This window comes from Pezoporus wallicus, unplaced genomic scaffold, assembly GCF_028554395.1.
Source record: "Pezoporus wallicus isolate ANWC-B61680 ecotype Strahan unplaced genomic scaffold, APGP_CSIRO_Pwel_v1 contig_593, whole genome shotgun sequence".
Lineage (NCBI taxonomy): Eukaryota > Metazoa > Chordata > Aves > Psittaciformes > Psittacidae > Pezoporus > Pezoporus wallicus.
Window position 1 is genome coordinate 937,031 of NW_026642342.1, and position 26,977 is coordinate 964,007.

General features: G+C 42.2%; 1 protein-coding gene across 3 annotated transcripts in view; it reads left to right on the forward strand.

The window, feature by feature from the left end:
* Positions 1-6,604: 6,604 nt before the first annotated feature.
* Positions 6,605-26,977, forward strand: part of MAP3K13 (mitogen-activated protein kinase kinase kinase 13) — a 78,453-nt gene continuing 58,080 nt past the window's right edge. For all 3 annotated transcript variants that reach the window (XM_057428959.1, XM_057428955.1, XM_057428956.1), the window contains exons 1-2: positions 6,605-6,724; positions 15,035-15,123. The gene's annotated coding sequence lies outside the window, so the exon portion shown is untranslated. The remainder of the gene's footprint in view (positions 6,725-15,034; positions 15,124-26,977) is intronic.

Consider the following 26,977-nt stretch of genomic DNA (forward strand, 5'->3'; position numbering starts at 1 on the left):
CCTGTCTTTCCCTACGGACTGTAGGCTGTTGGTTCAATCTATGGGGTGAGGTGTATTTTGTCCTAGCTTGCTGTGGAATGTGATCTTTGCTTGAAACGTTTTTATGTCTCTACAATCTCTCTTTTCTATCTCTTGGCCTTTAAAAGTCAGCCATGGGGCAGAATGGCTACAGCTCCTTCCCCTGGTCTGGAATAGGTGTAGATAATTTTAGAACTTGATTTATGTCTATGGAAAAGTCTGTATGAACATGTAGTCTTCACTCATAGCAACTGCTGCCTTTATTGTTATTGCTGTTGTGATGGATCCCTGCAGCTCTTCTGTCACTTGTTATGTAAAAAAACCCCAAACCCAACACAACAACCAAAACCAGGGACAATACTCTGCAATTCGCTTGTAAAACAGTGTGTTTGGGGAGTTCATAAAAATAGGTAAACTGTTCCTTGGAGGGCTAACTGGCCTGGTGTGTTTTTATTAACTGTAATAAAATCAAAGATCACTCTGAGTTGTACTTTCTGTTTATTATTTACAGCTTTATTTTACTTGTCCTTTAATAACACAACTGCTGTAGTAGTGACAAAACAGGGCACTTCTGAGCATGAATAAACACAGAAGAAAACAGGTCTCAGGAAAAGACATTTCACAGGAAAAAAAAAAAAAGAAAGAAAAAGAAAAAAAAGAAAGATTTAAAAGATTGTGGCAAAGCTCCAGTAAAAGTTTCAGGTTTATTGTTGCAAGCCATATATGCTTTTTTCTCCTTAAAGACAAATAGAGTTTGGTAATGAGAAGAAGTGTGTTTAAATGTATACAGCAAAGGAAATTAAAGTCTTCAGACCTTTGTTCTGTGCTGAATTGTACAGGACCAAGTGCAAAGGCCTGAGCTTAACTGCAACTCTCAGTCCAAAGGAGAAGGTGAGTACATGGGCATAGGTCCCAGATTAGGCTCCTTCCTGTTTTTAACTCTCACAGTCTGATCCAAGCCAATGCAGGTCTGCTCTATCAGAGATGATCTTGAGCATAGGCAACCATGGGAGGGGGTTGCGGTTGCAGAGCCAGTTGGTGCACTTAACCTTGACAAAATGTAATCAAGATGGTTAAGCTTCTTTTTTATAAGCTTTTGAGCAATTCACCAAAAGCTTGTACAGGTTTCTATTTTTTCTATATTTCTATTCTTGTACAGCGCTTCTATTCGTAAAGCTGTTCTGCAAGGGGCAGGGCTCTTCCCTGCCTGGCAGCTGTTGACTGTGAAACCACAAGACATTGTGGAATCTTCCTCTAGCCCTAGGCCTGCCAAAAGAAATGATATCTTGCTATATGAAGAGAAATATAACTAAAAGTGACTGTCTAAAGTTGCTCATGTCTTCATCCTCTTCTAGGGGATAGCTGTACTAGCTGTCTGTGCTAGCTGGTGCCACTTCTGAAGTGAACTATGATTATGACAGAGGCTTAACTTTGTGTAAGAAAGTTTGAGGAGTAATGAAAGGCTTGCTTTCAACAGGACAAGGCAGGTAGGTCATGGATATTCCTCTGCAGTTGTCCAGTTTTGTCATCCGTTTGATTACTGGGCTTTTGACTACTGTGTAGTAGAGAATAATGCTCAGTAAATATATAATCATAGAATAATTTGGGTTGGAAAGGACCTTAAGATCATCAAGTTCCAGCCCCCCTGCCATGGACAAGGATGCCTCACACTAAACCATGTCACCCAAGGCTCTGTCCAACGTGGCCTTGAGCACCTCCAGGGATGGAGCACTCACTTCCTTAGCAACCCATTCCAGTACCTCACCACCCTTACAGTAAAGAACTTCCTCCTTATACCCAATCTAAACTTCCCCTGTTTAAGTTTGAACCCGTTACCCCTTGTCCCATCACTACAGTCCCTAATGAAGAGTCCCTCCCCTGTATCCCTATAGGCCCCCTTCAGATACTGGAAGGCTGCTGTGAGGTCTCCACGCAGCCTTCTCTTCTCCAGGCTGAACAGCCCCAACTTTCTCAGCCTATCTTCATACGGAAGGTGCTTCAGTCCCCTGATTATCCTCGTGGTCCTTCTCTGGACTTGTTCCAACAGTTCCATGTCCTTTTTACATTGAGGACACCAGAACTGTACACAATAATACATTTATGTATTATTATATGTATTATTGTATTATTACATGTACATATACCTGGGGCCCATTCTAGCTCTGGAGAAAGGCAAGGCTTCTCAAAATGGCAATATTAAATCCTTAGAAACTCCATTATTATAAGTGAAAGTGAGGGATTATTCACCAAAGGACCACTCGGTGGATAAAGAACTGGCTGGATGGCCTCACGCAAAGAGTTGTGATGAATGGCTCAATGTCCGGCTGGAGACCAGCAACGAGTGGCGTCCCTCAGGGATCGGTGTTGGGACCGGTCTTGTTCAACATCTTTGTCGCTGACATGGACAGTGGGATTGAATGCGCCCTCAGCAAGTTTGCCAATGACACCAAGCTGTGTGGTTTGGTTGATACGCTGGAGGGAAGGAATGCCATCCAGAGGGACCTTGACACAATTGTGAGGTGGGCTGATGCCAACCTTATGAAGGTTAACCATGTCAAGTGCAAGGTCCTACACCTGGGTTGGAGCAATCCCAGGCACAGCTACAGGTTGGGCAGAGAAGAGATTCAGAGCAGCCCTGCGGAGAAGGACTTGGGGGTGTTGGTTGATGAGAAAATGAACATGAGTTGGCTTCAGTGTGCGCTTGCAGCCCAGAAAGCCAACCAAATCCTGGGCTGCATGAAAAGGAGTGTGACCAGCAGGTCAAAGGAGGTGATCCTGCCCCTCTACTCTGCTCTTGTGAGACCTCACTTGGAGTATAGTGTGCAGTTCTGGTGTCCTCAGCATAAAAAGGACATGGAACTGTTGGAACAAGTCCAGAGAAGGGCCACGAGGATGATCAGGGGACTGGAGCACCTCCCATATGAAGATAGGCTGAGAAAGTTGGGGCTGTTCAGCCTGGAGAAGAGAAGGCTGCGTGGAGACCTCATAGCAGCCTTCCAGTATCTGAAGGGGGCCTATAGGGATGCTGGGGAGGGACTCTTCATTAGGGACTGTAGTGATAGGACAAGGGGTAACGGGTTCAAACTTAAACAGGGGAAGTTTAGATTGGGTATAAGGAGGAAATGCTTTCCTGTTAGGGTGTTGAGGCACTGGAATAGGTTGCCCAGGGAGGTTGTGAATGCTCCATCCCTGGCAGTGTTCAAGACCAGGGTGGACGTAGCTTGAGTGATATGGTTTAGTGTGAGGTGTCCCTGCCCATGGTAGGGAGGTTGTAACTAGATGATCTTAAGGTCTTTTACAACCCTAACCGTTCTATGATTCTATGATTTCAAGGAATGTGAATGTTGTGCTTTGTCTTCCACACCCCTCAGAATGTGCTGTGGTAAAAGGAAAAGAATCCTGCTTCTTCCTGAGCCAGAGCAACAAGAGTCTGTCAGGTCTCCTGGGATCATCAGCCTTAGGAATCATCAGGAAGTGCTGAAGGATACGAACAAGTGCTTTATTTATAGGAGGCTCAGCTTATTTTTTATTCTAGTATATCATTGCTGCAAGGTGTTTCAGAAGATGCAGCTTGATTTCCTATAAACCTATTCACACAGAACAAAAATTTCTGGAAAATTATTATTTGACTAGTTGCACAAAACATGTCAATTCCTGACCCCAGAGGCATTTGAAAAGGAGGGTTTGCAGTGGTGTTCCAGCTGTAGAAGTATTTCTGCTGAAATTATGTCTGAGGAATATGGAAGTTCTAACTAGCTGCAGAATCCGTGCTGAGGTTTTGTGGTAAAATTTGTGGTCATGGTGCTGAGAAGTGTGGGAGCTCTGAAAACTTACTTGTTCTTGACAGCAGTGGGTCCAAACATCAGACTTGATTTACACCCTGCTGTTGAAAACAATGGCTTGTAGAGGCCAGTTAAATTCACCAACAACTGTTTTCTGGTTTCCCTTTTACAGTTATGACTTTCAAATTTTATATATTATATATATTTATTTAAAAGAAATTATTTGTTGTAAAAAGAGCTGTGGATCTCCTCACATCTGTAATCTTTTATCTGGTATGCTGTTCTCTGATCCTAGGTAATACCTTAAACTGTGCTAAAACCCAATATTGGTAAACATTTGATCATAAAATAGTTTTCAAAGGCTCCTTTGGTTATACACACACTTAGGTGACCTCCTCTTCTAAGGTCCTTTTGTAATCTGTCTCCAAAAACAGCCTTCCAGAGCCTCAGTGAGCTGGAGTTCATTGCCTCAGGGCTGGCATGTATAGCTCTTTGAAAGGCACAGCTGGAGTAAGTGTGATAACTATGTCTACACAACAAGGCATATTGTGGGCTGTGAAATATCATCCAATCTAGAGTTGAAATTTCTGCTGAAAAGCTTCAGCTTGTTTTAGCCATGAAGGTCATTTTAGCTTGATGTGATAAAGACATATTTGAAAATATCTCCTTGCTGGGTATCCTTTGAGGCAGTTTTTCCTTTAGCAAGAAAGGTTTCAAATGGCTTGGAAACTTCTCCTCCTGTTCTGTCTTCTAGACAGAGGCTGGGCATAATTAAATGAATAACTAATTTTGTCACTGTTAAATGCACTTGGAAACAGGGCTGTAGGCACAGAACAGTTATATATCCAAAACTGCACACTCCCCTTTGAAAAAAAAGCTAATTTTCTTTAAAGAGGTATGTTTGCAGATGTGGAGAGTGCAGTGACACAGCTGAGCAGCATGACTATTTGTCTTATTGAGACTTTAGTATACTCCCTGGCTTCTTGAAAACAAGAGTTACCCCTCTAAAACTCCCCACCACATCGGGTCTGTTAAGATATGTATTAACATCCAGACCTTCAAAGACAAAGCCAGACAGTTTTACATACATAAAGCTGATTTAACGTATTTGTTAGCAATGGTCAAACCAGTACTATTTCCCATCGAGTAGGTTGCCTGTTCAGCATTTGTTTCCCTCCAAACTACTCTGTGCATTTCAGATTTAAATACTCTTAAAGAAAAATTATCATTTCAAATGGAGGATCGTGATTTCTCCCTGCCAGAACAAAGTGTCAGTCAGCTATTTTTAAGAGTCCAAGCCCATTTCATGATTTTTAAGCTCCGATATTTGAGTGGTTTCAAAGCAACACCTCCTGGCAAGCCGTGGTATTGCTTGTGCACGTAGAGAGACCTTTTTCTTGGATTGATATGCAGTAAGACAGCAGAGTGAACTGCAGCGATGGTTCCTCATTACTTACCATGGAAATTGATGTGGCTGTTACGATTTCCACTGGGTGAGAACTAGAAGTGGGAGACATGTTCCAGGATTTTTAAAATGCCAGCAAACACAAGCACTTAGTGCTGTCATACAGGTATTGCTGCCTTTTGTATTTATTTATTTTAATTATTTGTACTGCATGTGCTGGTTTGCAGTAGATGGTGTCACCAAAAGCACTACAGGACTTTATCCAAAAACCGGTGACACCAGCGAGCTATGGATGCTTGCTGTCACCTCTGTAATGGTGTAATGGACGGGGCAATACAGGCTGGACAGAAACTGGATTGAGAGCAGGCCTGAGAGGGACTTGAGGGTGTTGACAAGAAGTTCTCCATGACCCAGCAGTGTGTGTTTGAGCCCAGAAACCTCCCATGTTCTGTGCTGCATTCCCAGCAGTGTGACCAGCAGGTCGAGGGAGGGGATTCTCCCTCTCTGCTGTGCTCTTGTGAGACCCCCCCCTGCAGTCCTGCATCCAGCTCTGGGGCAACAACACAAGGGTGATGTGGAGCTGTTGGAGAGAGTCCAGAGGAGGCCACAGAGATACTGCGACGGCTGGAGAAGCTCTGCTCTGGAGACAGGCTGAGAGAGCTGGGCTGGTTCAGCCTGGAGAAGGCTTCGGGGAGACCTTGGAGCAGCTGCCAGTGCATAAAGGGGCTACAAGAAATCTGGAAAGGGGCTTTTGACAAGGGCCTGCAGTGACAAGACAAGGGGGAATGGCTTTATTCTGACAGTGAGGAGATTGACATGAGATTTTAGGCAGAAGCTCTTCCCTGTGCGGGTGCTGAGGCGCTGGCACAGGGTGCCCGGAGAAGCTGTGGCTGCCCCATCCCTGGCAGCGTTCAAGGCCAGGTTGCACACAGGGGCTTGGAGCAACCTGGTTTAGTGGAAGGTGTCCCTGCCTGTGGCAGGGGGGTGGAACTGGATGAGCTTTAAGGTCCCTTCAACCCAAACCAGTCCGGGTTTCTGTAAGAACTGGATGAAAAATTATGACTATTGGGGTAACAGGGGAAACCTGAGGTTACAAGAATTTTGTGGTTTGCCTGCCCTACTTGCACTCAGCCACGAATTCGGGCACTGTTTTCCACGTCAGCCCACACAGGTGACTAAACTGGCTGCCCTGGCGGCCGAGAACACGCCTGGCTGGGGCCCGTCCATTGTCCGAGAGGCCCGATCCTCGGCAGCAGGGATTCCCCACTGCTACGGGACCGCGGAGCCTCTTGCGGGAGCCTCTCGGGCACACCGCGCTGCTACACGAACCCGCCACCCCGCCGCGGTTCGCTGGGCGCGCAGGCGCAGGAGGCCTCCTGCGCCTGCGCGCCCAGCGAACCGCGGCGGGGCGGAGAGGAAGGTGTTGCGGTCCTGCCCCTCTTCGGAAGTGACGCTGCGGAGGCGAGGCCGGCGCGGTGCGGAGCCGGGCGGTGTTACCGGCGCCGGACGCGGTGCCCAGGTAACGCGGGGAGGGCGGTGCGGGCAGGGTCCTCAGGGTCGCTGCTGAGGTGGCCCCTCAGACACCTGAGCGCTGTCGGAGCGTTGGGTGCCTCTCCTCTCGGGACTCCCTAGGGGCACTGAGCGCATCCCGCGGGGTTCGCTTCTGCTTTGCACGCGTCGAGACAGGATTTGTCCTGTGTTGAGTGGCATATTAAAAAAAAAGGAGGTTTTAGTATTTAGAAGAAACAGTGATATCTGTGGCAGTAGCTGTTTCTCAGCCCTATAATGAGGCAAGGTGTTGGTAATGCTTATTTTGAGACAGGTGAACAATCGTAGGGTGTTATCTCCTCTTCCCGGGAAGGAGGAAGCGTTTAAGTAGCTCTTCAGAGGGGATCGGAGGTAGATCATTACTGAGTTAAGACCATGGTGTCTGGTGTACTGTTGTAATCTTGTCTGAGCAAAACGTCCCAGGGGCTGCTGACATAAAAAAAAAAAAAAGAAAGTGTAAGTAATTTCTGTGCTTCTGTCACCTGGCAGGAGGTTGGAAGAGTGAAAGGGATGGCTTTAGCAGGTGCACTGCTTGGACTATCTTTGGCTTAGCTCAATAGAGTGAAACAAGGGGATAGCTGGTAAGAATTGCAGTGCTTAAAACTGAAGGAAGACAGCATCTTGCCGTCTTTGTGTGAAGAAGCAGTTCCCATGGCAGAATCTAGTACCTCTAGCTTATTTTTGCTAAGAGAATGGAAATAGATAGAAGTAACACTTGCAAATGTAGCACAATGAAAACGAAGCATGTAGAGGAAATGGATAGGACCCTGTCAGACTCCTTTCTCGTTTCAGCTTTGTGGGAGTTTTGCTGCTGGAAATTGCTAAGACCTTGTTGTGACTTCATTTGCAGTTGTTCTTTTATCCTCTAGCTTTAGTAGTTCAGAGATAGACTGGTCTTAACAGACTGATCTTGCTCTCAAAGCAGAGTGAAAACATAAGGTAAATACTTTCTGCATTCACTCTGAGTTGGATTAGAGTCCTGATCTGATTGTGCCAAGGAGGCATTTGAGATGTGAAAGCTAACTTCTATGTGTACATAACTATAGGTACCATGAGGTGTGGAATTTCAGGAGATCAGGTTTAAGATTATGTTCCCGCTCAGAAGGGTGGCCCTGTGCACCTCTTTTCCAGCTCTCTGTCTGCCTATTTCCATTGCCTCTCTTGTGCAGGTGCAAGTGGTTGTGTGGTTGGCTGGATTCCTCTGCTAAACCCACCAGCAGTTAGCACCATACAGCAAGTGAACCGATGGAGCTGTGTATCTGTACTAATGCAGTGTATGTAACAGGGAGAGGCAGGTCCGCCCATTAGGCAGTGTCATGGGGCAAAATCAGTTAAGCTGCTTGTGAAAATGTTCCCTGGGGCTGCACTTCCCTGCACAGGTGAGCTGGCCTAGTGTTGGTGGCTGGGTTTTTTGTGTGGCTTTTTGTGGTGGTTGTTGTTTTGGTTTGGTACTTTTTTAGCTGACAGCTGTGTGATACTGTCTCCTTATTTTATGATGTGACTAAAAATCTCAGCCCCCCTCCAGACTTTCATATTTATGTTGTTTCCTGAAAAAGTTTACTTTTGCTTGATGACCAGACTGTTAAATGTGAAGGATTAGACATGTAGAACTGGAGAGCTTTTAGGACTTTGCCTGTGATGATTATTACCAGTAACTCCACTGGAATCATCACTAAAACAGATGTTCAGAGAACAAAAGGAGTTTTTGCTAAGTGTAAGGATAGGAGTACTAGCAATGTATAAAGAGATCACATTAGGCACAGGAAAGAGGTGGATAAAGAATTGAAATGGATGTAGCAAATGGGAAGTTACTCTCAGTTGCTCAGTTTTGGTCTGAACTGTATTTTAACAGCTGTTTCTGACATCAGCTAAATTTTTGTCCATTAAGATGATAAAAGATAAGACTATTAGCAAAACTTTGCATCAGGTGCATGCTAAGACATTTTAGGGATATAAATAATTTGATTAGCTTCACTAAGATTAAGAAGAATCATCCTGAAAAGGAAAAAAACAACAACCCAGTGTTCTATTTATTGTACTGTTTTAAAGTCCACGTTAGTACAGCAGCTCATAGATTTTATTCAGCTATTTAGGGAGAATGAATTCTCCTTGTAATGTCCAGGAGTTTTATATATGCCTTTGTGACATAGTTCAATGGCTTTAATTGCAGTGTTAAAATGCTACTTCTTGGAAAAAGTGCTGACTTTCCAGAACTCACTGTGGTTTTGTTTTAAATGATTTTTGTACTGTGGCTTCTGCCCCTGCCTTGAACCTGTTCTGCAGTATATATGTTGTATTGTTTTGATCTCCTTTCATGGAAACGTTTTCTATTAGGTCCCTTATTAAAGTTGCTAAAGCTGGATCTAACTGCTTTTGTTGTTGAATTTATCTTTACAACTAGAAGATAAATTGCTCCTTATTATTGTTTGTTAGAATAGATAGTGTAAGATTTAATAAGTTACTTTATCAAATATTTTAGGTGGGTCTCAACAGTACAGTGCTTAAGTTAAATATTGACTTGCTGTGTAGGACTTTGGTCTTGTGTAACCCTTGCTGAAGCTGCTGCCAAGAGAAGGGTATTGTGGCAAAGATAGCAACGACTTAAAATTACCCCCTACCAAACTGAAGCCAGCCTAGCTGTGCACAGAGACAGCTAATGATTGCAGAGGAGGCTCGGCAACCTTCCTGTAATATATTCATGCCCCATGTTAGTTTCTGCTGCATTACATGAGTAGGTAGTAAATTTTGTACCTGGGGGTGGTGACAGTCCTTTTCTGTTTCTCTGTTGATAGTGAAATATCTAGACTTTGGGGTCTCATCATTGGTGCCAGCCCTGGTGGTCCTTTCTCATCTTGTTCTTATTTTTACTGAAAAGTACCAGTGTGCCAGTAGGCCAGCTGTCAGGAGGTCTGTCTCTGGGACCATGTCTCTCAGTACAGAAGGCTCTTTGTGTTTTATGTATGCATGATGCCTTGAAAAAATAAACATTTCTCCTTCTTGCAGATTCAGATATGAACTAAGCATAACTGGTTCAGTATTTTTGGCCTGCTTCATGCCTCTTCCGTTGCTGTTGTGGGCTTTCTTACAAAGGTCTAAAAATCTGCTTGCTAAACTTTATTGAAAACAGAATTCCTCTGGAACTAAGGAGATAGTTTTTCTTTGGTGCTGTGGCATGTATCATTGAATGCTTTGCTGTGGGGAGCTCGGCATGCAACACAGTCGTATATTATGGAAAACTAATTTTTTTTCTAGCTGAGAGGCTTTGTAGGTGGGAGGCATCTTAGTCTTTCTCATTTGTCTGTGGGAATAGGAGTTTCATACTAATCAGGAGGTTGTTAGCGAAAAGAAAAAAAAACCTCAGACATCTGTGGTGCTTTAGATGAAGGAATTTCTGCATCCTTTAATAGTAATATATTTTGAGCTGTTTATAGGTGGGTGGGGGAATAAGTGACTTAATATCTTTGGTAAGTCTAGTTTCCTGTCAGAATCTAGTTCTAGGGAGACTTTTCTCCTGTGTTATTGCAATAAGGTTGAGTATGTCATATGTTGACTTCTTTTGCTATAAACTAAGGTTTTGGTGGAAGAAATGTTTTCTTTTACATGTAGGATTGGGTTAATAAATCCTGCCTCTTAGTCCTTTTGAAACCATTTCCCTAAATGTGATGGGGGTGAATTGCTCTTTGCTTACTCTGGATATTCTGGACCATGGATTTATAGAGCTGTTTGTGTAGAGCCCATGAAGTGAAAGGTATTTCAAGTTTTGATACTTCTGTCAGCTTTTTCCACTTCATGGATTTAGTGTGATGGGATTCGCTGTTGGGTGTGTTTCAAAGATGCACGGATGTTTGGTGTGAGTGAGGTCAAGGTTTAGGCTGAACTCCAGATGGTGGTCAGAGGATTACTTGAAGAGCTAATTACGAGTGTTCTTTATGTAAGTCTGAATAGTTACATCACAAAGATTTTTCTTTAGTGATTCATTGGGCAATTTAGTGGGGAAAATAACCAACAACTTCTTTACTTTCTAATGAATCATGTTTTTCCCTTGGCCCATCTGGCTCATATTGAGCTGTACACCAGCACTTGCAGGCTATTTTAATGGATGTTTATTTCGTGACCTTGAAAACAAGATCTATGATATCTTTGAAGTATGGATATCTCTTTTTCTCTGCATGTGTGACCTATGTTTCTCCTTGTATCCATCTACTGAGTGAGTTACTGCTGTGGTGTGAGCTGTGAACAAAGACCTCTGCCTGTGGTTTATTCAGGCGTGGACTCCCTTGAGTTAGTGAATGCTATTTTTGGAGTTCCCTCGGGGAGAAGGTGGTCAGCCCATCTAACCTCACAGCCAAGCAAAGGCAAGTACAGCAATGTCAGCTTTGGTCTCACTGTGCTGGATCAGCTGTTGGTGGTGGTTCTGTCAGAGAGGATCCTGTCTTCTGCCAAGAAGTGTTAGTGGGGTCATCCAGCAGCAAGTTGGCCAGAAAACGTTCATTTAACTCCCTTGACTGGTTATGGTTGTCAGGAAACACCTTGTCCGCGTTTAAGAGGCTTGTGAGTTATGCCTGCTCCTGTCTTAGCTCAAGAGATTTGCCCCATGACTCATAGATAATGGTCAATGCCCTTGGTGTCTGCAGCTCTGGATCACTGTACCAGCCTGGCTCATCAGGTTGCAATCTCACTGTCTTATTTGGTGCCTGGTGCTATGGCCATTACAGTTTTGGCCTTTGGTCTGTGACAAGACAGCTTAGTGCTAAAGGAGGTGGAATTTCCTTTCTGTTTCTGGACTACTTTTTTATCCTTTGAAGAGCAGTTTCTCACTGGTGCTGTGTATCCAGTGCTGCTGCTGGCTTCAGATCAGCCAAGCACCTGAATATTGGCAGAGGTGGAGAAAACAGTGGTGGGGTCTCATGGTAGTGGTGCCATGGGCCTCAGCAGGTAGCAGATTGATTTCTGAGTTTTCCTTAGCATCATTTATTTTCTACCTGTTTTCCCTATAACAACCTGAATGCTAAAGTTCACGGTGTTGCTCAGTGGTATTGCAACACCCCTTTAGAAATGAGAACGTTTAAAAGTTGCTGTACTCATAGGGTTGCTGGGAGGACTTCTCTCCCTTCATATCTTCCTAAGTGAAGGTTAATATGTTTTACAGCTGATACAGAGTACTTTGACCTTCCTGGTTCACTTACAAATAGAGAGCTTTTTTAATGGGTCGTTTACATTCCTGCGCAATGTCCTGTAGTTTTGATGTGCTTATCTGTCTGTAATGGGAGGAAATAGTGATGCTGGTTAACTGATTTGATGTGATCTTGTGATTAGAGACTCCTCTTGCAGTCTGATGGGCAGTAGCTCACAGCCAGCACCTTTGTTCAATGAAGTATTATTTTTTGTATTTGTTTATCTATAGCCCATTCCTGGGGGGCAAGAGCTCTCTGGGGAGAGAGGATCCAAGCTGTTGATGGGTGCTGCTTAGTGCAGTCAAGTTCAGGAGCTCAGTAAGCTGACCGAGGCAGTTGACTGAGGAGAAATCTTTATAGAAAATTCCTGGTGCTTGGAGCCATAGGGAATGTTTTCAGGGTTTTTTTTTTCACCTATGTCTAGGGCCAGAATATACAAGTTGTAACAGAAAGAATCATCATGATGTCCCTAAGAGATTAAAGGATTTGTATGGATTTTCCTTTCCTTTGTCAGGGAGCAGCTGACCTCGGGACCAGCACCTCAAGCTTACTGATGAGCTGGATGCTTTCCTGTGGTTCTGAGCACACTTAAGCAGCAAAGATGATTCTCCAGACTCTGAGTGTGAGATTTGATCAGTGCCCTGTTCAGAAAGTTGATCTCTTTGCCTTCATTTCCAACAGGATCTGTCATTTCTTTCTCAAAAAAACCTAAATCTAAGCCCAGGCTTCCTGATTCATGGACTGGAATGCTATTGTGGACTCCAAATTGGCTGCTGCTCAAGGTTCTGTGACACGTGATGCCTTGTGTTGCCGCAGATAACGGACATCTGATTTTGTTGATTCCCTCCTGGTCAAGGCATCCTTGAGCCTTCTGTCTGTTTTGTGTTGGCCCCTGTGGTTGCAGGAATGAAAGAAACCACTAACTTCAGATTTGCATTGCTTTGCATAAGCTGGGTGGTTCTTGGCACTTAAAATGGCCCACATTTTTCTACTACCCAACTGTCTCAGTATCAGGAAAGATGGTAGTAAAGAACCTGCTCACCCGAATGGACAGTTTCCCCTTCTTGCAGTCAATGAATTCACTCTTTAGTTTGGAGGTTGCAGTGCATTGTACTTCTTAATTTCATTTCTTTCCTGGCAAGTTATGCTTTTTCCAGGTTGCTCCATAAGATTTCATTTCAGTCTTTGTTTCTGAAACTTCCCATCTCCAAGGCAGAGGTGCTATACCACACCTGTGTGTTGGGAGAAGACTTTTTTTTTATTTAATGATTAGAGGATTAAATCTTCCATATGTTCTTTGAAACTACTACTGAGGAAGCAAGGGCTATTGCCAGAGTCACATGGAGGTGTATTACAGACTTAGGAGTGTGTTTATGCTTTGTGTAATGAGTCCTCCTTTCCCTCCTGGGCTAGCTCAGATTATGTTGATAGTATTAGTGAAGAACATTTCCAAGTCTGATCTCACTCTACAGCAAAACCTGAAGGCTTGCTGAGGTACTGACCAAGCACTGGGACTTTGCAGAGTCATCCAGGAATGAAACTGCATTTTGTGGAACAAATTGTATTGAGATTGTTGTTTGCATGGAGGACTCTGACACTTGTTTTTAGAAAGAGTCACTCCAAGCAGAGCTCTACTCAGCAGAGTTGTTTTTAAGTGGCTGGTTTTCTTCAATCTATATATAATCTTAAATCTAAATTGTCTGTAGGAAGCTCTACTTCTCTCTTTGTAGTTCTCTCAAACTCCAGCAGCAAGGTGACAAGAACTGTGAATTTGGGATATATGCAAAATCTTTATACCTGTAAGCCTGCAGAGTGGTTTGGGACCTGTCCTGCAGATAGGGCCAAAGGGGAAAAAAAAGTGGTGGGGAGACTGTGTATCGCAAGCAGACAAGTGAGAATAGTATATACTGAGCTGTAATTATTGGGAGATATGTGTCTTTTCCTAAGCTTCCTGGCTCTTAAGAGCCTTGGAGAATGTGACCTGAATGATCTGAAAGAGATAGAGAGTTTTACTCCCTTAAGTAGAGTTGACTCTTTCACAGGCACTTCCAAAAGGGCAGAATACTGGTAACAGGAACTGCAGGAACACGCTGTGTTGAAATTTTATCTGCCTAAGTAGCTGCTAGTCCAATTCCATTAATGTTTGCATATTTAATAAACTTTTACTGTGGGATTTTAATGAGTTGGCAGTTGTCTCTGAACACCCAGCAGCAGCAGTCACAGAGTATAGGTGGCTCTCAGATGTGGCCTTCTCTCACTTAGAAGGCACACTGCCTTTCCTTGGGCAGTCAGCTCTTGACAGACTCTGGCATGCTTTGATTCAGTTTGAACCGATGTACATCAACAGTGAATACTTAATTTGGATGGAGCCCTAGGGTTAAGTTTTCAGGGGAGGAATCATTTTAAAAACTGTGATGTGAGAGGCACATGACCTTGGTTAATATCCTAACACACCAGCTACCTGCTCAGGATGATTCTTGCTAGTGATCTAATTATTTTGGCTGCAAAATGGGCCTCCTAGGGAATTTATTTCTAGTGTGGCATTTGCTCATTTACAATCCTAGTGCTTTTGCTTTGCCTTTTCAGCCTTATTTTCCACATATATCATAATCCTTGGAAGTTCTCAAAGCAGACTAAGAAGTGGCCCTGATTGTGCTGCATAGTTGGAAACCAGTGTCTCTAGTGAGGTTAAGGAAGCTAAACTATTATCAAGGGAACCTTGGAGAAATTCAGCAGAAAAGCTCAGTGCTTGTGAGATAAACCTAAGTGTAGTGAATATATGTCAGTATGTAAAATGTAGCAGACAAGGTGAAAAGGGACTTTTGATAACACAGCATAATTCTCAGTTCTGGCACCTGTGTAGCTTTAAACTCTAATGTAGATAGTAAATGTGTAAGCTGTGAGAGTTGCAGGGGTGAAGAAAGAAGCCCTCACCACCTTCTTTGAGATAAGACAACCTAGCAATTCAGCGACTTGATCTGTCAAATTGGTTTTGGGTGAATTTAGAGTGTGCCTTGTAAAAAGCAGGAAAAATGCAATGTTTATGTAACATACAATTTTTCCTGAGAGTGCTGTATTTTAAGTTGAAGTTTTTCTTATATCTCCAGAATACCAGTTTCTGAGAGGAAGACCAAAGACAGCTAATGACTAAAACTGATGGACCGTTACATCTTCCAAAATAAGCCATGTATTGAAGGTGAGTAGACTTTGCATGTGACAGATGAGCTGCCCAGTGCCTTGACCCTTGACCATCAGTCTTCCTGAAGGTAGGTCTGTCCTCGTTTCAGCTTAGTGTGCAGCTGCCTTTCTGGGCTGGCACAGCCCATAGAAGTGTGCTTGTGAAAATACGTATTTTATCACTGGGAGAAATATGTAGGAAGTAGGTAACATTTTCTACCATAGCTATTGATTATCACTGATTTGAAAGATCTGAAAAAGCTGGAGTACTCAGTGAAAGAGGTGAGCCAGTGGGAACATGGATATTTTTTGGTGAGTGGAGGAAACTCAGGAGTTTCATTTGCAGGATGAGCAAGTTCAGTTTGGAAGGCAAACTTTTGTTTAGTTTGGTGAATATATTAAATCACGTTAGGCATTTTCAAGTTCTGTTCCAGTTGTACCTCAGTTGATGCTATCAGCATTCAGAGTAGCTGAAGAAGAGTGCTTACTATTAAAGATGGTAAGTTAATTTCCCCAAAGTAAAGAGCATAAAGCTTGAATTAAATGAAATAAAAATTATATTTCGTAGAGTTCTTGATATCTTTTATGTTATTTTTCTACTCAGCCCATCGGGGCTGTAGGCAGTGGCTGTGTGGTATTGTTTTTAAATCCTCTAATAACAGAAGTCAAAATGGGAAATGTCACACGAGTCCTGCATTCAACATTCAAATAAAACCAGGATTTCTGAGGCAAACAGTTGAGGTTTAAAATATCTTGTTTTAGCATTTACTGTCACTTTAATGAAGAACATACAAGAAGAAGCCATGAGCTTAGGTATGCCTAAGTTTGCCTCTTCAGCAACATTAGTTCTAATTTTTAATTAGGCTAATAAATGTGCTTTTCTGTTGGTTACTTTTTTAATTTTTCTATATTTTGGTATGAGCAACCTGATACCTATGGACTCAGAGCTAATAGAGAAATGCAAGTGGTGAAAAATAGCTCTGGGGGGTTGTCAGTTGTCATTCTGTCTGTGCAGAAATTGTTCTAAAGTGTTCAGCAGTGGAGTCACAGGCCTGTTGTGCATAAATCCCTTTTGGTGTGAGAAGAAAGGGCCTTGTAGAAATTCAGCCTGCACTGAACTCTCATTTCCTGTGTTTTGCAAATTTAAGCTGTGTCTCATTATCCATGTGAGTTTCTTAAATATTTGTATATTTGGTAGTGCTGATGAGCCTCTCATGACTGTAGTACTTGACAGAGGTAGGAAGGATGCAGGGTCAGGGGGCTTTACTACTTGAGGAAGATAAGACTTGTATCTGGAGAGAGAAATACTGTTCATAATAATTTGTGCTATTTGGTTTCTGGTATAATCTGCACAATTTTGCATAAAAATGATGGAAACCCAAAATCCCCAAACCAGAGTGTTACCAAGTTCTAAAAGGTTCTCTTGCATTGACTAGTTGTCTATGTTTTGCAAGTGTCCTCTTCAGATTCAAGAGGATGAGCTGTGGGAATTTTTGGGAACATGTTTGAGTAACTTAATTTATATACATTAGAGCCATGGGAATTTTTATGTAAGATTAGTTCTGGAGGAAAGCGATCTGCAATACTGGGTCCATGTTTTGGAATCAGCATCTTTGCTTCTGATCTGTTTTTCATTAAGTGAAAGTGTGTTGCCCTGGGTGTTCCTTGCAACGGTGTGTGGGGAAAAGTAATACTGAAGTGTACAAAAGTATAAACTGAGGTCAACTGAGTATCTTTGTGAACTGGCATAACTGGATTTTGAGTTGGTATTGTTATATATATTTAGACACTGAGAACTCCTGCAGGCCTTTAAATAGGAACTTGCTATTGATGTTTCACACTTCCTACTTAATAATGTGGAAGCTAGTGCTGTGAAAAAGTAGGATGTATTTCAAGAGCATATGTTAGTTGTTTTCCATGTATATGAAGAAATAGCCATTTTTTTTTCCCTGTCTTGTGTTTGCAGTCTACACATTCAAAACATGCCTGCAGGTCTTGGAGTGTCATAGTTTCTTCTACATTATGTGTTTCTGATATGTAAAGAGGCTGTAAATGGTTATGTATGTGTATAATGATTTTTAGTTGTTTTTTTGGGGGGGGGAAGTATGTCTAAGTGCAGTCTCTGAATTCTGCACGAATCAGCATCTGTATATTAATCTCCAATATTAAAAAGTTCTTATGATGCTTGATTGCAGAAGTCTATAGTTAAGCCACATGCTCTTCATGTTTTGAAAGTAAAAATGTTACCTGTGAACCCTTTTGCCAAAAAAAAAAAAAAAATCTGGAAAACTAAGGAATCTCACTTGGATATATTTATGCTGGCATAGTCTGTACTTTTCTATTGATGTAGATGAACAGAAATACCTTTTGCTCTCTCCTCTTTCTTCTGCTTTCACATTTGGTGAAAAGTGTAACTTTAATCTGTGGAGAAAGATTGTGCAACAGGGTAAAGAAAGACGGAGAGTGAAAAGAAGATACTTGGCTGTTATAAGGCTTCTTTGTTCTCTGAGGTCAGGAAAGGCTGAACTCCCAGTGATTTCATAAGCTCTTTTATTACCTGTTTACATACTGGTCAGTAAGTCTAAATGGATGTATCCTCCTCCGTATGAGTCATTAAGTAAATAATCAGGCAGTACTGGTATTCCTGATACTGTCTGCTCTGAGTACTTATTCCTGTTCCTTGCTGATTTCTTAGCTGCTGTCACAACCCCAGCAGATCTTGTCAGCGCAGGGTCTTCTCACAGCATGTAGTTGTAAAGAGGTGCCTCCATTGGAACTAGTAGCTGTTCCAGCCTTGTTAGGTAGCTGGAAAATGTTTGGAGATGTTTCCAGTAAAACAGTTGGTACTAATTCTTGGCTTGAAGCCTCCTCTTGATCAGAGGCAGCATTGTGGTTTGCCAGATGGCCAGCAAGCTGGATCTGATGCCTGCTCTGATCGCATCCCTCCTGCAGGACAGGGCACAGGAGGAAGTGCATCTCTGGCCTCCCATGGGAGCAGCAAAGTGCACTGTATTAAGGGCTGTTACTAGGGCAGGAGGTTTCAGCAGTTCACTCCTGCTTGATTGCTTTTAAGTACTGCTGGCTGCTGCAGAGAGGGCTTTAGGATTGGAGGTCTGTGCTTCTCTGACAGCTACTGCAGCCAAAGGGTGCCTGAGTGATGATGATGTGTTGCTGTCTCCTCAAAGAGGGTATTTGCAGCTTAAATTGGGGTACAGAGTGCTCCGAGTGTTTGAGCTCACTGGGCAACACTACTTGGGAAGAAATAGACATGGCAAGGAATAGGATATGGTCTATGAGACATCCACTGGCTCACTGAGGTACTGTAAGACTGGCTTCCCATGTGTACCCTTCAGATATTGTGTAACTACTGGGTTTTGCTGAGGCCTTGTCTGTTTTTCATATGGATTAGACTGTAACAGGCTTTTATCCTAAGTAGACTGTTAGCTTTTTTCCCTTGCCTGTCTGTCCTAGCTGTGTCATCGCTTGTGGCCTTATGGATGTGAAAAATGCCTTGGTGTTTCTGGATTAAATTCTTGCCTCATCGGGAGAAAAATTTGCTACCAATTTAACCTGAATCTTGACTAAATATGGACAATTTGAACTTCGGGCAGATGCACAAACTGGATGGTACTGCCCAGGCAGAATCAGTTGCCATCTTACTCTTGGGCGTAAGAAATGTTTTGAGTGTTGGATGACTGAGACTGTTTTGGGGGAGCTCTCCAGGCCACTAGAGCTGTGGATGAGAACCGCGTCAACTTTTAGATATTCCTTTGCTTATCCCCTTCTGCTAAGGGCAGTGCTCCCAGCCATCTCTAGAGTTGCTTAAAGAAGTCCAACTAATCATGGGATTATCTCTTTTTTTTTTTTTACTGGAGATCATGAGGGTTTCATGTTTAAACCGAAAGCAAGATAGATGCAACTCAGTTGTATAAGTAGTGTTAAGTAGCTTGAGACACACCAAGTTTCCTAGAGGAAAATCCATCACGTTCATCCCCACATTGAATTTATAGCTGTTGTCAGTGTTACAGTGGTGGATTTGACAACTTAGTTACTAGATGTACATAGACTTTTTCAGATGTTTCATTTGCTGTGCTGGGGACCATTTGTTTTACTGCAACTGGATGTGAAATATTACCTCTGTGGACTGATAGGATTCACGTAATGGCACAGGAGGCTGTACTATCAGTATTAGCCTGAGGCTTGCTGTTCTTAGAGCTGTTTTACACAGCCACTGCACTTTCATTAACTTTCCATGAACAAAACTATAGGAATTCCTGATCTGAGACCTCACTGTGCCAGAAGGAGTCTGCAACCCACTTTACTTAGAGAGCAAGTGTCCAGGCTGAAAGTCACCACAAGCTTTTCTTCTGTTAAGGTCTGCTATTAAGAAAATACTTTTTTTTTTTTTTTTTTTTTTTGTGTGCTAAGCAGAGCATATTAAGCTGTCATCTAGTTAAGGGAATAAACTGGAAAAGTCTTTGGAGGGGAAAAGGAGGTACCACTTCAGATTCCTTTGGTGTTTCTTCCAGCTTCCCAAGTACAACAATTCTATTTTTATGTTTTTTTTTTCCCTACATTTAAATATTCTGTGGATATATTAAAAAAAAAGAGTTTGATTACATTATGATTGTTGTAATGATTAAATATTGATTGGCATGAAAGAGGTGCATCATTCAAGTAACTGTAGATTTGCCAGGTGGCACTACTTGTCTGCATGTTGCCTTACCAAATACAAAGATCCTGCTTCTCAAGCACATTGCATTTGCCATTTTTAAACAGAATTACGTTTTTCATTAAAATAACATTTGCTCAGTGCTCTCAAGTAAAGGAGAAGTTTAGTATTTACCGGTGAGGTACATGGCAAACTTAGTTCTTTTAGCACTTGACTCGGTCCCCATTCTCTGATGCGTAAGCATTGCATTATTTGTTATGTTGAAATAGTGGAAAAGTGCTCAACTGTTCTCGTATCTGCTACCAAGATTTATTTTTCCTTGAAATCTAAATGCTGCCCTTGGGTTGATGCATCTTTTTTACCTCAAGCAAAGCGGAGTTTTGGTTTTAGCTTTTTAATTTATGCAACCTTGATAAAAGCAGCCAGGTTTTGCTGGAGTCAATCTGATGCTAATAAATTCCTTCTGTTCTTCCTTAAGCCACAGTGAAAATGAAAGATGCTAAATTTACTGGCTCTTCTTTATGCCTCTTTGTCCAGTGCAGAAGGAAATTAAGCTATTTTGACCTTGCTCTGACATGTGTAGTCAGTGAAAATGAGGGCAGGGAAAGGCTTTATAAAAATAAATGAAGCCGATATTGGTCTTTCAAAAAGTGTTATTAATGTACTCTAGTATGCCTCAATTAAAGTCACAGCCTGTGAAGGCAAGTGCAGGCTATCTCAGCTGTTATGTCATCTACCAATACGAGAAATTATGTTTTCTGTAAACACTGCCTGACACAACACTACTGAGGTTAAGAAAAATAATTATCCATTGTCATTTAGGAAGTGAAAACTGAGTGTGTGTAGTTTACCACCCAGAACTTGATTGTGTCTCTGGTGCTACTTTGTATTTTTCTGTTATATTTGAAGAACTGAGCTGTGTGCTTTTAAATGGGTTGTTTTTTCCCGAGATGACGGTTAAGAAGCATAATGTTTACTTTGCCAAATTTTGCAGCTGTAGCAGAGGATATTGTATTCTCAGTGTGTATTATTTCAGGTCTAGCAAGAACTGCTTCTGCTTTGATACATTCCTGCTTCTCCACTGTATATTTTCTGGTCAGCTGTGCTTGCACTGGCTAACTTACCTGAAAAGTGATAATGCTGGTATCTTTATTTGCTCTGCCCTGTACTGATACCAGTCTTTAGCTGGTGCTTAATTCCTTGCTTGTGAATGAGGGAGTCTTGTACACTGAGAACCTGAACAGCATAATTTAGCGGTGACTCTCAATTATGGTTGGTTATTCCAGGCACAGACTCCAGGAAGTTGAAACCTATCTTCATTTTACCTGATAGAAGAGTTTCAAAACTTAGATAAAGTGACTCAAAGGAAAGCCTTTTCTGTGGGCACTTTTCTTCCAGTAAGTATTAATACATGTATCTAGCATGTTGTGTCTTGGAGTTAAAATGAGTGGCAGTTTATAGGAAGTGCCATCTGAAAAATGCAAGGGATTTGCTTTCTTGCAGTATATAAAAGAAAACTCCATTTTGTTGTTCCTGCACCAGAAATAGCAATGCTCTGTCACGAAGTTAAGATGTGCGCCACTGCAGGTTTTAATTTCATTTCAGGCCAGGTTGGACGGGGCTTTGAGCAGCCTGGTCTAATGGAAGGTATCCCTGCCTGTGGGAGGGGTTGGAAATAGATGATCTTAAGGTCCATTCCAACCCAAACCATTCTGTGATTCTGAGACTCTATGATTTTGGTTTACTGACAGGAGCTATTAGAGGTATACATGTTGTAGTATGAAACTGTTGCTGCTACAGATGAGTCAAATCAAATTTTTAATTACATTTCTGTGAAAACTGGGGTTGTACAGAAACATTTTGCATCCTTAAAAACTGAAAATGTTGGTGCAATGGTAGTATACCCTGCCTACTTAGAAATCCCTCCCCTTTGTTTGGGTGGCTGGATGTGCTAGCCTAGATTAAAACTTGTGGGTACAATTCTATCTTGTATTAGAGTGTAATATTTACTACGATGCCTGTTCTTAAGTATTATAAATGCTTCTGCATATTGCTTAAAAGGATGGAAAAAAAAGTATTACCCAAGAAATAGCTATGTTTTAAGGTTGGATAGAAATTTAACTCACTGGGACTTCTTGGAACAAATGCTGTTAAATGAACTTCATTTCGTGTAGCAGAGAAGAGAATTTTCTGAATATAATTAGCACTGAAGTATGTGTGTGTGTGTGTGTGTGTGTGTGTGTGTATAAAAATAAATGGCTATATAAGTCCAGTAAAATTAGGCAGTTTTACTAAACCACAAATTTAAGGCAGTGTTAGAATGGTTGCCTGGGGCTTCAGTATGACTTTTTTAGTGCTCTGGATGGTTAATACAGAGTAGACTAACTGCTAGGACAGAGAAGCCCAGAATAATATTCCTTGTCCCAGTTAAGTCAAGAACTATTAGAGCAGTGGAAGTAAGGTTTCAACAAGAGGGGGGGGGGAAAGGGTGAAGGAAGTGTCAGCTCTCACTCTTGCTTTTGAGAGGGGAGAGCATACAAATTTACCAGAAGTTAGCATGGAAAAGGGTGAGTAGCAGTTATCAGAGAAAACAGGCTAATGTTGCCAAGGTTTGTAAGTGCATTAGGACCGATTTTTTCACTCTTCCTGATGCTTTAAACAAAAAGAAAAAGAAAAAAGGCAAACTGTGTTACTGTTTGCAGTAGGACATGTAGGTCAAAGGAATCTGTTCTTTGACCTGTTTGTCATGAAAGGCTTCTTTGTTATCAAGCCTGATGCTTGAGCCAGTAAGAGTTGTTTCTCTTCAACCTGATTGTGCCACACTGGCTACACAGGGGACTTACCATCAGCTGATGGCTTTGCTTCCCCTGATGCTGGGAGCAGGGAAGGCACAGCAGCTAAGAAACTCTCATAAACCCCTGTCACTGTTTAGCTAATACTTAAATGTTTGAAGGATTGACATCAAGTACTTTTTAATGTACTATTCTCACCTTTTCCTAAGGTATTATATTTTCCTTCTGTCATGTCTTAAGATATTTGATTGTGATACTGCAGTAGAAAAAAAGTTTCTGAGCAGCATATTCCAAGAACCAGAATCTTGGAAGGTGGCCTTGTGTGAGAGTTATCTTTAACCTTTTAACCTTCTCATTGAAACAACCTGGAGTGATCTACTGGGAATTATTCAGTAAGCAGAATTTCTAGTCTCTTCTTGAAGTGCAAGAGTAACAGGACAACTGGAAGGAATGAAAGGGTGTTATGTAGAAAGCCAGGTATTAGACAACAGTCCCATAAACAGCTGCATACATGAAGGCTCTTTGCTCAGCAGCCATGACCAGTAACCATTAGGCTTCTTGGCTGTTAGTCTTCTAGTCTAACAATCAAGTTGACAATCGAAAAACTACTTGTTAGAATAAATGGGGCTCTTTGCTAAAGGAAAAGATGTTCTGCTCTACTCTTCTTTGCAAGGAGCTCACCATTGTGCTTGAGGATTGAACTTCAGGAATGATTTCTGATAGTGCTGTCTCATTATTCTCCTATCAGCAGTCTGGCTGATGTTTGAAGCTATGAATTTGGGAAAAAGGATAATCCTGGGTAATCAGTAGCCGTACCTTCATAGCTAACTCTTGCCTCTTACCTGTGTGGACTGTTGGTCTGTCATGCTGTTAGCAGAACAAGAAGATACACCAGTGTGTTTAGGCTTGCAGGACATCTTATAGCTCCTAGGGAACAGAATTCCACTGCCTGTGTTTCCTCATTCTGAACTGATGATCTATCTGGAGCATGAATAACTGTTCTCACACTTGAGTAAATGTGAAGTCCCCTCTCTTACTGTCTCTGATCTACATTTTTCAACATCAAGGGTTAGTTTCTGGCATCCTCAGATTAAAATACTTATGTAGCTGAGATTCATTATCCTTAACACACACTTGCTTTTGAAATGTTCAGAGCAACAAGGCTGTATCTGTAATGCTTCCAATGAAGCATGTGAGAAAGCATGTGAAAAAGTTTGATCAACTGGTTTCTAGAAGAGGAAGATACAAGGTAAACCCAAAGGGGATACAGAAGTGAGCATTAAGGGTTCTTTTCTTCTCAGCAAGCACTTCAGATGTGCTAAAGAAAATTGTCCTTCATGTCATTTCAGATGATTATATTCACAAAATCCAACCTAGAAAAATCATACCTGTATTGGACACTAACCATCAACAGTCGGTCTTATTTTGTGCCTTTGTCTTGATTACCTTTGTTACCTTGGACACCGAGCAGGACAAAAAAGCTACATCATTCTGATTGCTTCATGTTTCCAAGATGTTTTTTGAGACAAAACGTTTCCTGAGTTTTGTTCAACCTCTGAAGTAGAATTTGGTCTTTCTGGTAATCGCGTGAGATCAAGTGATTGCCTGGAGCAAGAGAATCTGTACTGAATCTGCAATAGCAAAGACTTTGGTAACAAAGACCACCTCCTATTGCTCTCCATCTCTTCAGGCTTAAAGTTTACCAGGTTATAAATTCACCTTGTCATCTTCCTATATAATGGCTAACAATTCTTCAGCATATGAACAAGATAGTTTCTCAAGGATTATTTCATGTTTATATCCTGGCCAGAAATCTCGTCACAAGGAAACTTTGGTGTAGTCTATACAAGCCATACTGAGTTGTTCTTTGGCCTTCTTTCTGGGTATTCCTTTTACGATTTTCTTGGTCTTCCCAGGGACAGTCAACAAATCAGTGTGAAGCTTTGACCTTCAGGTTTGCAACACAGCTTACACAGATACCTTATAGGAGTAGAAAAAAATGTCCCATAATAGAGCTTTTTTTTTTTTTTTCTCTTTTCTGTTCAAAAAAGGGTTTATATCGATCAGCTGGTGTGAAGAATTGCTTATGAAGAACTTCAGGGAACTCCTGAACTCTTTCTGTTTGAAGAAGATGGAGGAAAGTATCTGGCAGTCTACACTGATGTGGCTGAACTTCACACAGAACGTTGTTTAATCTGTATTCGCTGTTCATGCTGTGTATTTTATTAACTGTGCTCAGTCAGTAATGCATTTCTGGCAAGCTGGGGTTGTATTTATGGAGTGAACTTTGTCAGTGTTGTAAAAGTGATAGAAAAGACTAGGATCACTGTCCACATGCAGGTCTACAGGTCTGCCATTCACCTCTGATGTTTTGGTCCCATACTTTTATGTGGTGTTTTCTCACCTTCCAATCTGTGACATAAAGGACAGAGCGCCTTTTCAGTAATTTTGCTTAAGTGGTTGACTATAGCTGTTCTAAAATATGTTTTTGCTTTCAGTCTCTCCAGCCTAAATGCAAGTGCAGGGGCCCCTTTTAGGCCACATAAGTTCAGGTATTGTGGTATATTCAAGGTGCAGTCATTTTCTGTTTGTTTTGTTTTCTCTGCTGTTTGGCACAGGAAAGACTCCCCAGACCCCAGCTGCTGGCAACAATTAAGGACTGTAACCACTCCCTAGTGGGAATAAATGTTTCCAGCCAATATTTACAGCCAGTTCTGTTCTAGAAGAACAGATCTGTGGCTGCTGTTGTCAGCTGCAGATGGAGGGAGGCTTCCTTTTGGCTCTTCAGTGAGAAATGAGATGTACAATACAGCAGTGGTGGTGGCGGCGGTTGTTAGTTTTACTGGTTGCACATGAAATGCTGCAGGTGGTTTTACGTAGCAGTGTCTTAAACTTCTTGGTGTATCTATGCTTTTTTCTGAAACAGGTTCTTGATCTGGGGAGTAATCATAGAATCAACTCGATTGGAAAAGACCTTTAAAATCATCAAGTCCAACCTTTATCCCAGGTCTGCCAAGACCACCACTAAGCCACGTCACTGGGGGCCTCATCTACGGTGGTTTCTGAACACTTGCAGGGACAGTGACTACCACTGCCCTGAGCAGCCTGTTCCTGATCACCCTCTTGGTGAAGAAATTTTTCCTAATATCCAATCTAAACCTCCCCTGGTGCAGCTTGAGGCTGTTACCTCTTGTACTATTGCTTGTTAGTTGGGAGAAGAGATGAGCACCTCCTGCCTCCATCCTTCTGTCAGGTAGTTATAGAGAGCTATAAGGTCCCCCCTAAGCCTTCTGTCCTCCAGACTAAGCACCTCCAGGTCCCTCAGCCGTTCCTCATCACACTTGTGCTCCAGGCCCTGCACCAGCTCCGTTACCCTTTTCTGGACTTGCTCCAGCACCTCAATGTCTCTCTTGTAGTGAGTGGCCCAGAACTGAACACAGGATTCGAGGTGCAGCCTCACCAGTGCCCAGTACAGGGGATGGTCACTGCTCTGGCCCTGCTGGCTACGCTATTGCTGATACCGGCCAGAATGCTGTTGGCCTTTTTGGCTGCCTGGGCACAAGCTGGCTCATGTTCAGCAGCCATCAATCAGTACCCTCAAGTCCCCATGGTCACCTTGATCCTAGTGAGGAGGGATCCTCCTTGTAGTTTAAAGTCACAGAGTATGACTAAGGCTGAGTCTCCAGAAGGTGTTTCATGAGTCTGTCCATTAACTGCATCTTTGGAAGGTTCTGCCTTCTGCAGCCTTTGTGTGATTGTGAGGTCATTGATCAGTGTTTGATAAGCTACAGAACAACTGTTTTGCTTACTTAGTACCATCTGTCTTGTATTCAGAGTGAGAGAGTGTTTCTCATAAGAACAGAAGATTGCAATCACAGTAGAATATATCATAGTATGTTAATGCAAATATTTAATGTTTTCTGTCATTGGAGTAGCACGGCACACCAGCACGTTGGTTGTCATCTGTATCTTTTTAGTATTGGATTTGCTTCTTCTTCCAGAGGCCTGCAAAGGTCAGTGTTCTGCAAGGAGAAATGCCACTTGACATCAGTTTTTGGGAAGCCAAAAATTCAGAGCAGCCATCAGTGAAAATTGCTCTAAAGGTCTGGCTTTATCAGTGGTAATATGTTCCTACCTGAGGTGTGTATGGAAGAGCCCAGGGTGCTGTCTTGGCTTTGCAAGTTTGTTGCCAGCAGCTAATTGCAGTGATTTCTGTTTCTTCCTCTGCTTTTTTTCCACTGCTTCAGGAAATAAAACTGCTTCTTGGAACTGCTTCTGAAACTCATGGTTACTTTCTAAAATATACTGCAAATCCTGAGGAGATTACAAAATATGCTAATAGTAGTGTATGTGTTTTTGACTCTATTCATACTTTAAAAAGAGAAAATCTGCACTTCTGTGGAGGGTTT